The sequence below is a fragment of the Phalaenopsis equestris genome, unplaced genomic scaffold (assembly GCF_001263595.1).
Source record: "Phalaenopsis equestris unplaced genomic scaffold, ASM126359v1 Scaffold000094, whole genome shotgun sequence".
In the NCBI taxonomy this organism is placed as follows: Eukaryota; Viridiplantae; Streptophyta; class Magnoliopsida; order Asparagales; family Orchidaceae; genus Phalaenopsis; species Phalaenopsis equestris.
Window position 1 is genome coordinate 1,112,096 of NW_018164536.1, and position 12,000 is coordinate 1,124,095.

General features: G+C 38.2%; 1 protein-coding gene across 4 annotated transcripts in view; it reads left to right on the top strand.

Annotated features, from left to right (window-relative positions):
- Positions 1-512: 512 nt before the first annotated feature.
- Positions 513-12,000, top strand: part of LOC110020146 — a 19,715-nt gene continuing 8,227 nt past the window's right edge. For 3 of the 4 annotated variants that reach the window (XR_002293505.1, XM_020718139.1, XM_020718138.1), the window contains exons 1-2: positions 513-728; positions 805-1,400. The gene's annotated coding sequence lies outside the window, so the exon portion shown is untranslated. The remainder of the gene's footprint in view (positions 729-804; positions 1,401-12,000) is intronic. The other variant, XM_020718140.1, reaches the window with a different exon arrangement.

Genomic DNA, 12,000 nt, shown 5'->3' on the forward strand with positions numbered 1-12,000 from the left:
ACAAGAGCAGCCAGTGGACGGCGAAAATCTACCAGGTCACTAGCTTGCCACCTGGGTGAGATGGAAACTCATTTGCTTGGTCGGTTGGGATCTCTCGAGGAGGAGAGATACATGGGCTTCTTGCTCGTATAAAAAAAGTGGATAGAATGAGAGAGGAGAAGACCACTTTTTAGGTGGAAATGACATTTCTTCGCGAAGAGTTGTTGCTCGTTCGAGAGAATGACTTGATATCCCACGCTCAAGCCGTTAGAGGAGAATTTAACTATAAACTACTGCTTCAACAGAGGTTTGTTTTGACCAAAGTAATGGATGAACTCCTTGTAAAATATTTTTTCTCGTCTTAGCTCTAAAGCATTTTCTATAACTTGTCATGATTATTTTTGGAATAAAATTTATCTTCTTTTCTCAATTCTTGTGTTGACATGATCTTCCTTCGAGTGAGCTCTCAATTTTGCATTTACCCTCAAGCAATATTTCAACTTCCCTATAAATATAAATAAGGGTAAAGGGTTTTGACCGGCGCTACAATTTTACTGTTTTCTTCTCTCGCTTCCTCTTGTTTCTTCAACTCTGTAATCTTTGTGCTCCAGTTCGGATTGCTCCAAAGTCTTCTCCCAAGGTCTTCTGGTCAACCATTACGATCGACCGATCCACATTGACTCAGGGGCAGGTGAATATTTTGCAAAAGACTTGTGTCTTCGATTGTTCCATCAAACTTTGAGTTGCCGGTGAGAACTACTGAACCATCACTCTGTTTGGCTCTGATCTTTTCTTCTATAAAGATAAGTTTCACTTTGGTTATAGGCTGCCACTCTACCGAGAGCTGCGGGCAATATTCAACTACTATGGAGTCATCATGGCCCAAATCCTGTAGAACTCCATTGTCGTTATCCTGACCTTCATAGTTTGGGGTGGACAGAGCTCTTCGCCTACCTATTCTCATTTCGAGTTTGTTAGGATGGATTCACCCAGTTTTCATTCCATGGCAGCTTCTAGCTGCCCTAGAATAATGCGAAGGACTGTAAATTATGGTTTTGCATCGATTCTTCCCTAAAGGGCTGGGCCATCCCAATCATTTGATCTGACGGTCCTCCTGCCAAGTTCTAGAAGGCGTTGGCTCAAATCTTGGAGGAAGCAGCGGAGGTTAAAGGGTGGTTGTTTTCAATCCATCAGTTCCTTGAGCTAACGGTAGTTAAAATGGTACTGCAACTGAAGACTTATTACTAAATGACTTGGTGGACTCTGATGCCTGGGAAGCCGAGCGAGAGGCAATGAAAACTTCCTGAGCTGAAAAGAAGATAGTCTGAAAGGTTGGGATAGCCGCATCTGCTTTCTTTGAAGTGCTATGGTGCTCGACCATGAGATGACCAAGGTAGTCCTCGTTGGAGAAAACACTGAAGGTGCATAAATGATTTATTCTACTTTAGCTTCATCTATTATTTTCGAAGAATCACCACCGAAAAGAAATAAAAGCTACAACAGTGCCTACAAATTAGGGTCTTTTTGGGGCGGCTGCAGTAGCTGATCCAGATAAACTGATTGACTTTTTAGTTTGTGATCTTGGAAAATAGCTTGTAAAACAACTGTTTCTGGATAAATGACAATTCTGCGCCTGTGGAGTTATGTTGTTTATAACAGAACTGTCATAATAATATATTTAGCACTTGCAAAACAAAAATTCACTTTATAACAATACAAAAATAAGATATATACCTCATTTAACAGTGAATATTAAGATTGCTAAAAAAATAAAAAAAAGTTATTAAAATTACATTTAAAAATATGATAATATTAATTTTAAAATGCAGACGGTGTATGTCCCGAGCTACGTCATCCTCTAGGGATATCATCTAACCTCGATCACTATCGATAGTTAAATTTTTTGAATTGTTTGCCCATCAGAAGAAGTCACACTTCTCTGTGATGCTCTACGAGCACCTGTCGAACAGTCTCTCGTAGCTATGTGCCCGACATGACGTGAGTAGGAAAGTCTGTAGTTCGTAGTGGCAGAGCATTCGTCGGGAGGTCCCTGAAATCCTGGAGCTCATCTTCACTGAAAGATTCAAGTGAGAACTGAGATGAAATTTAGAAAAAAAATATACAAGGAAATGGAAATAATCAAAAATTGTTTTGAATAAGCAAGCATAAATTGATAAAAAAATAATTAATTACAGCATTGTGCAGGCGTGGTGTCTCAGGGAACTCACTACACCAACCAACGAATCTGCCAATACAAGAAGAAAGTAGATCTTATAAAAAAACGGGCTTTTGGTTACTTTTAGCTCACGTAAAACTAAACACTTTTGTGTAACATCTGCATATCACCAAAAAAGGTCATTCATAAGGTCCTCATAAATTGCTGCACTGAAAAGAAAAGAGAAGAACTAGGTTACCTTCATTAGGATTTCACATGCGACACTAACCAACAACGATCAACAAACCATCCAGAAGAACTCATAAGGTCAAATGTTTCATCATGAATCTCTCAAACTCATTAAAAAAACAAATGAAATGCAAATGAAAAAAAATAATGACAAGCACCGTGAAAATTACAAAATAAAAAATATCAATAATACAAGTGACATACAATAAACATAGACTTTATAAAATAAACAAGAGTCATCCAATCAACATCCAACAATAGCGTCTGTGATATGCTCTCTCAATTCAACCATTTCCGCAACACCTTTGCCATCCTGGGTTTAACCTTCCTGTGATTTCGCTTTTGACTGTGGTATAAATTGTCCTTCGTGATATTCAAAAGCTTCAAGTGAGATTTGTTAGTGGTCATCATCAGCCATTTTGGAGTCTACATCAGCTCGAGAATGATGCTGTCGAATGTAGTTGTGGAGCGTCATTATAGTCACAATAATATGCACTTGTTTCAGAAGTAGATACGTCGGCATATCACGCAGTATGACTCATTTCTTTTTCAACACTCCAAACATTCTTTCAATTAGGCCACGTAAGGAGGAATGACTTTTATTAAGCATTTCCTTCCTGCCCCGAGCAACATTGCTGGATTTTTTATTAAACATTTCATTCCAGTTATCGCAAAAGTAAAACACGTGTTGAAGTCACATATGACAATCACATTTTGTGTGGTGATCCACACCATCCAATTTATGAGACATTTTTTCTTTTTCTCCACCCTAAGACGCTTTAACCGACACGTGAACTCCAACTCCTTTCTGTTTAGGCTGGGGCCTTCACAGGACCCATTACCTGCTCGGTCTGCAATTTCTCTGGTATGCTTGCAAACACATGCTATGCAAACACTGTCTGCAATGCACAGACAAGTTTATTGCTTAAAACAACTTAGTTGGATAAATTATGGAAAAAAGAAGTAATCATTGGATAGGTTATTATCTCTAATTTCTCAGTCCACCAGTCCTCCAAAACATTTTATATTCGCTTCATTGGATCCCAACTTAAGCCCGTGGATCCCTATTTTATTTCCTTTTATAATTTTCAATCCTTATTCAACTAATTCCACTTGTTCTTAAATTTCAACCTATCGTAGTCCCTTCCTGTCATTTTTTTGAACTTCTTCATAATATTATGTCTCACTTGTTACAATATGTGGTAGGTCTATTTTCTAGCTCAACATCCTTAAGAAAATGGTCACAAAATATGATTGTGACTTCCCTATCCCATATGACTGATGATCCGACTTCTTTGCTCTTAACCGTTGCATTATTACCAAAGAAAAAACAAAACATTACTATTTCAGATCAACCAGAGAAGAGACGATAGCCATCAACCAACCCCCAACACTTTATTCCCACAACCACAATGAACCACAATGAACCACAAATCCTTCCTATATTTCATTTGAAGCTATTACATATAGGTCAACACCACCAGCACACTAACAAGCCACCACCACCATCACTCCCATAGATACATACCAGCACCACCACAACAACACTACCACAAACCCTCACAATCACACACACACCCACAAAACCGCCACAGCCACCACCCAACACACCTTCCACCACACTAACAAGCCACCACCACCATACTAACAAGCCACCACGAGCATCACTCCCAAACATACATACCAACACTACTACAATAACACTACCACAAAACCCTATAGTCACACACACACCCATAACCCCAACAACTGCCACCCAACACACCACCACCACACCAACATGCCACCACCAACACAATAACAAGCCACCACCACCATCATTCCCATACATACATACCAACACAACCACAACAACATTACCACAAACCCCCACAGTCACACACACACCCATGAAACCCCCACAACCACCACCCAACACACCTCCACTACTACACCAACAAGCCACCATCACCACACTAACAAACCACCATCACCATCACACCCATACATACACACCAACACCACCACAACAAGGCTACCACAAACCCTCACAGTCACACACACACCCACAAAACCCCCACAACCACCACCCAACACACCTCCACCACCATACCAACAAACCATCACCACCACACTAACAAGCCACCACTACCATCACACCCATGCATACACCAACACCACCACAACAACACTACGACAAACCCCCACAACCACACATACATACCACACCACCACAATAACACTACCACAAACCCCCATAGTCACATAGCACCCACAAAACCCGCACAACCACCACCCAACACGCCTCCACCACCACACAAGCAAGTCACCACAACCACATTAACAAGCCATCACCACCATCACTCCCATGCATACATACCAACACCACCACAACAACACTACCACAAATACCCATAACTTCAACACAAAAACCACCTAACACACCTCCACCACACACCAGCAAGCCACCATCACCCCACTAACAAGCCACCGCCAAATGCGATAGGGCAACCCTCCAAGACCAACATACTATAGAACTACAAATGCAATAGGGCAACCTAATAAGGTAACCCGCCAAGAGTAACCTTTCATAGGGAAACCGACAAAGATCAAAGACCAACATACCATAGAACAACAAATACAACAGGGCAACCCACAACAGAAAATTGAGCATCAAATGCAACAGGGAAACCCGATAAGGCAACCCACTAAGATCAACCTTCCATTGGGCAACCCACAAAGATCAAAGATCAACAGACTATAGAACAACTAATGTAACAAGGAAACCCACAACAGAAAATGGAGCATCAAATGCAACAGTGCAACCCACAAAGACCAACAAACCCTGAAAAAAAAAAGAGCAACCCAACCTCCAAATGTTGCAGCGAAAAGGAAATTCCAAGTTTGACCCATTTGAACTAGAAACTAGATGGAGCAAACAACCATAAACCAAAAAGATAAAGCCATTGAACCAACACATATAAGGGAAATTCCATTCCATTCCTTTTAGGGGCCACAAACCACAATAAGCAATAAGCAAGCCAAAGACCACAAACCACAATAAGCAATGTTTAACAAGACAATAATAGAATGAACTCCGCTTTGAAATTCGTTTGGATAATTACATACATAGCACCCGAAATATTGTTATTTACAAAATTTTTCTCCCATGTGATATGTTTGAACTATCGAATCAATGTATTTGCGTGTGCTATGATCAAACCATTGAGGAGTTGATAAAAATAAAAAAAATATGGGTTCCAGTTCTATAATGAATTTTGATATTTGAGCCAGAATTTGAAAAATGAATGAAAAAGGATGTTTGATTGTAAATACAAATCTTTTTGGGTGCTTTATGTAAACAGCCCTTTCTACTTATATATGAGAGGATTGAGACTTTGACTCTATAGAGAAGAAGCATAAATTTAGCCTCAACAATCTGCATCAAAGGTGAGAAAGGACTCGTTCAGATCATCGATAAAGCATTAGTTTCTAGCATATTTCTGGATGAAAACTCATCAAAAATTTTAAACTTATGTTTTGCATATTTTATAAATGAAAATTTTGTCATAAATCCTTGAGGAAATTTGCAAAAAAAGTTTGCCTTTTTTGCGATATTTGTCATATATTTTTTCTTATATCTATGAATGCAACTACCTCCCAACATTTGCACTATTCCAAGGCATTTTGCTCGGTAAAAATATTGCGTCCGGAGTCCGAACACAAGCTACGTCCGAATAATGGACGCGAATCACCTGGAACAGTTTCTTTTTTTCTCCTCTGCTCGGTCCAGTGTATCGCGTTGGTTGTCCAAGCATAGCTTTGCCTCCGGATTCCGGACCACCTGCACCAACTAATTTTCTAGCAGCTATTTATTTTGTTATCTTAGGAAAAACTCTTTGTGGGAGTTCTTTGATAGTTATAATTTCTATACAAATGTTATTGTTCTAAGGTTTTTCGGACAGAAAGATCCACATGCATTCCACTCAATTCCTATGTATTTACATATCCAACACCTAAGTTCATATTCATTCATGCATGCCATCTTACCTAGACATTAAAAGGTGTATTTCACTTGTTAAAAGTTAAAATGATGATATTTTTTTATGTGATAGGAAAGTTTTGGGTGGTATAAATGTAAAAAGTAAAATTTAGGTGTTAGATATGTAAATATATAGGAATTGGGTGGTATGCATGTAAATGCCCCTTATAAATAACAAAACTTTGGAAAATAAGTTTGGAAATGTTCCCCAACTATAATCCTTTCAAATACTCTGATTCTCTTGATTTATGTTTATTCTGTAATAATCTTCTCTTAATTGCTATCTAGTACATACATAGCACCATAAATATTGCTATTTATAAATCTTGCATCATTTTTCATCGATTTATCATATTCTCACTCAGATATCAAATTTCATGATAAAATCCTAGCCCTTTTTTTTTATTTTTAGTATTCGTTAGTTGAAAAAATAGCAGATGAATGCTAGATTTCATAAATAGAAATGTTTCAGGTGCTATGTATGTAATTATTCGTATTATATTTTTTTCTTATAATGATTCTTATCACCATTCTAATTGGAAAAAAAATTATGTCCGGACTCCGGACGTAGCTCTTCATGTAAACTCTAATAATATGCCGCTACGTGTGCTGCACACGAAGGTTATTAAAATGGAACCGTGAAGGTTATTTCATGGCTATTGGACTGACATATGGTGTTGAATTGTGTGTCTCGATAAGAGGAATCTAACGAGCCTAATATCTCTTGAGTACGTGGTCATCAAGACACCCAAATCATTAAATAATCACTTATGATCAAGAAAGATTAACATAGGCCGTCCAATCAGACAGTTAAGAAAGTTATGAGCCAAAATACAAAAATTGATCTCCACAAAATGCTATAAAAAGTCCCTCTCTTTACTTGAGGGGGAAGAATGCGAGATAAGAAGTGAATCAGATGTGAAATTCTAAAGCCTGCTCTAGGTAGAAGAACTGATGAGTAATTGCAAGTCTCTGTAGCCGCTAACCACTATCAACCATTGATTTTTGTATAGCCGAATACTGCTCACCATCATCACATGTTGTTGCTGACCACCAACCATCAACAACCACTGCTTACAATCATTGGAGCCACGCAACAACTATTGCTGATTAATTTCCAAATTGTATATTTCATGTTATATGAAGACATTTATTTTTGAGTGTAAAATTTTAACCCCGTTCTCCTTGTTGTGAGAGAATGACCAACTCCTATACTTGCAAACATACATTGGATTACTTTGACCCTTTCCATAGAATGTTGGTGTCTTATCTTGCTAATTTTTTTAATATGTGTGTATGCTGGATCTTCGTGCAACGAAATGATATTTAAATTATTACTCTACCACCATGAATCTTCCAGCACACAAAAATCCTAAGAATCAAAACAAATAGTGCAATAATGATGTAAATTAAACTAGATGAGTGCCAATTTTAAATTATGATAAAGAGGAGGGATGCATGTGATTGAGGTGATCAGGCGAGAGTTTTGGTTTTTCTTCCTAAGTTATGAAAGTGACTTGAAAGGGATTTGAGAATATAGTGATTATAAGGCATTTTTTATATCTAATCATGTACATCCTAATGCTCTTATATTTATGGTTATGCAATACTACATGTTATGATTATTTGATGCTAGAATTTATGTCTTGAAAGTTGAAACTTTTATTCTTTTTGGTGCTGTCTTAAAAAAATGGGGACAGTTCCATAAATATTCTAATTTAGAAATTTAGCATAAGGAAGATCGCCCCCGCCGAAAAAAAATAGAGAGATTTGTGGCCTTCTTCCATAAGGAATTTGCCATTAGAGCTATCTCATTGTATCTGAGAGATTACATCATTCTTTGGATCAAAGTCTTTTGCTAAAGCAATGAAATAAAATTTTAGCAGGTTAACAGAAATAGTGATTTAAATATTTGAAAAAAATAAGCTAAAAAATCTTTATATATTGAGATGGTTATTTAAAATTACAATCATTAATCCGCAGGCATGTGAAAAAAGAGTTTAAGGATTCTAAAAATTTTTGGATTCCTTAGTTTAATTAGTCATAAATTTGGGAGATCTCATTCAATGAAGTTACAAATCAGAGTAAAGATTAGAATATCATGAAGCCAAACACGGATGTCAGATGAGGCAAACTCAAACACCTGGTTGATCCTCAAAGAAAAATCGACTAAGTACCCCAACTGAGTATGAAGGAACATATGCCGGAAGCTACAAGGTCGGGTAGCATGGCCGAGCACAACGGGCCAAATGAACAAATTGCTCAGAATGGAGACTCTCAATCATCCCCCCATACAACCAATTGACTTTGAAGGAGAGATCTCTGAGAAGATCTTGATTTTAATACTATTTACCCCTAGAAGTCTAGGCATAATGTTATCTAAATCTTTTGATCTCCCCTAAAAAATAATGTTATTTTAACTTTTAAAAAGTGAAATACACCTTTGCATGAATATTAGAAGTTGGACATGCAAGCAAATATGAATTGAGTGTATTTATGAAAAACTTCCAAAAAAAAGAAGGTTTGTCTTCCTACACACTAAAGCTTTTTTCTTATAATTCTCTGCATAATCTTGTGAAGGATTTGATTCCTCCTCTCCATGTTCTTTGCTTCAATAGATCTTGAGTAATTTAAAGATACATTCAACAAGGAGTACTTTTGGCTTGCTTTTGGAGAGTTTAACAGTCCATTAGATTACTCATCTGGAAGTAATATATTCTGATGGCTGTGAGAGAAAGATGAGTTCTTCTTCTGTTTATCTTTGTTTAGTTTTTAATGGGCTGTTTACACACATAGCACCCAAAAACATTGCTATTTACAAATCTAACATCATTTTTCATCCATTTTTCAAATTCTCACTCAAATATCAAGATTCATGATAAGACTCCAACCCATATTTTTCTTTTATTTATCAAATTCTCAATGATTTGATTGTGGCATGTGTAAGTACATCGGTCAGCTGTTCAAAAATATCACCTGAGTGCTAGATTTTGTAAATCATAGTATTTCAGATGTCTTTTGTTTGGGTTGTTTTTCTTAATATGCATTAAGTAATGGCCTTGAGCACCTAAATTTGACTTCTTTAAAACCAACTCAAGCAAATAAGGTCGATCCTAAGAATTCAGGAATTCCTTCATGCAAACCTCCCTTCCCCAATTTTCTTCAAAATAAACAAATTACTACTGCGTTAAAAAGTTGAAAAATTAAATTGAGCAATCATAAAAAATTTAAATAATATAGACATAACATTTAAGCATAAAAACTAAGTACTTTAGGCAATGTTTGGTTCCTTGCATTAGTTGTGTAAAGTAAGCAAATATAAGAATTTTCAAATTTCTCATATTTGGTTTGATGAAAATGAAATGTAATATAAATTCTGGTGCAGTTGAAATTCATTATACAGTTCGAGAGTAGTATATTCCGAATTTGTTTGATTTTGATACTTTTCAAATACATAGCAAATTGTAGTATGTTGTCACTAACATTGTCGTCACTTGGCTGGCAGCTGGTTGCTCTCCATTGTTGATCGCATATTGCCACTTGTCGCTGCCGCCGTCCTTGCCAACTGTCCTCTATCACCTATCATCACCGCCTCTACGCCTACTGCCACTCACCTACCGTCGCTGCCACTCACTGCTTGTCGCTTGTTGCATACATAGACATCATGCATTTATTTCGAACAATATCACAACTAGCATAAGTGTTGAACATGATGAGCTTAATTTAGATTAAACATATTATGTCATAAAATTCAAGAAATATAGAAGTTGCGGAAAAATATTTATATCCTGGGTGCAAGACATTCACAAAATTATCTTTTCTATTACACTTATTTCGTTTAAAGTGTTTGAACTCTTTGACAGCAAGATCTTTTGATATGTTGCTCGAGTTGTTAATTGATGCATTTCCGGATCGAGCATTATTACTAAAGAATACTTGTGAGATTAAAAAGTTAATGAAAGCATTTAATCTTGGATATACAAAATGTGATGCTTCCTTTAATGATTGCATATTATTCTGAAAAGACAAAGCGAATCAAGAAGTATGTAATATTTGCGGAACTTCGAGATGTGCCATAATTCAAAAAAAAAAAAAGGCAAAAAAAAGAAATCAAATATAAAGTCAGCAAAAATTATTCGATACTTCCCATTGATTCCAAGGTTACAAGGATTGTTCAAAATTGTTATTTTGACCCTCAATTAATGAACTAAGGTAAAATGATACTTTTGTAATGTGATACCGCTCACCTACCACATCTCACCTACCGTTCACCTACCGCTCACCTACCTCCCACCTACCACTCTCTTGCTTTTATAAATAGAGAGGGTGTGAGACTTAGGAGAGCAAGGGAAGAGATCTTAAGTTACAACGAAGGAGGAGAGAATATCTAGAGAGCTAGAGAGGAGGAGAGCATCTTGAGGCCTTGTATCAAAGGTAGATCCAGTTGGATCGAACCACGTAAACGATCTGTGTTTGCTTGTGTTCTTTTTCGTCTCATTTCTATGCCAGGAAGTACATATCTCACAACAGTTGACGCCGTCTATGGGAAGATCCATACTTCTTGGCTAGAGGTGTCCGCGTAAAGGTGTTCGCGGCCAGCGATGAAGAAGAGGAGTTTGACATTCACAAACAGAGGAGCCGGATCGCATCACAGGCAGCCAAATCGCGATAGATTTGGTGAGCAGTGGAAGCTTTGATCGACTGGATTCGCACCGCAGGTTGTGCTGTTCGGCGAGACGGAGGAGGAACAATCATCGAGCGAGGGCCGAAAATTTGCGACAGGGCTGCCAGCAGAGGATTTCGGTCTTGCGAGCAGCTCGGCCAGAGGGAAGAGGTGGAGATCGCGCAGAGAAGGGTTCGGGGAGTTTCATGTTCGGGAGTTTGCGAAGCAGGACCTGAGCAGTTTGGCGAGGCGCGACGGCTCTAGAGAGACAGTTATTCTTGTGCGACAGGCAGAGGAGGAATTCCTGATTTGTTCCTCTGGACGCAAAGGAGTGCATGCGGGAAGGAGGCGCGAGCACAAAGCAGGAAGTTTTCTCCGGTGAATAGGTGTGATCTCTGCCAGAATGGATCAAAGCTCTCTGTTCGGTTGGCGAAGGCAGTGGAGTTCACGGGGAGAAGCCTAGTTCTTGGAAGGGCAGCAGATAGAATTCATTGGAAGAAATCCTAGCCACGACAATGAGTTCCGTCAAATTCGACATTAAGAAATTCAATGGGAAGAACGGCTTCGGCCTATGGAGAGTAAATATGAGAGCTCTATTGATTCAGCGGGGTGTTGCAGAAGCCTTGCAAGGGTCGGCGACATTGCCGACAGACATGACCGAGAAGGAGAAGATCGGCATACTGGACAAGGCCCACAGTTTGATAATCTTGAGCTTGGGCGACAAAGTTCTGAGGGAGGTGTCAAGGGAGACGACTCAAGCACTTTAGGCCAAACTCAAGGTACTCTATCTGACAAAGTCTCTGACTAATAGGCTCTTTCTGAAGCAATGTCTATACTCCTTCAAAATGCATGAAGACAAATCCGTCTCAGAGCAGATCAACGAGTTCAATAAGATCATCGACGACCTCGAGAACATTGACGTCATGACGTCAA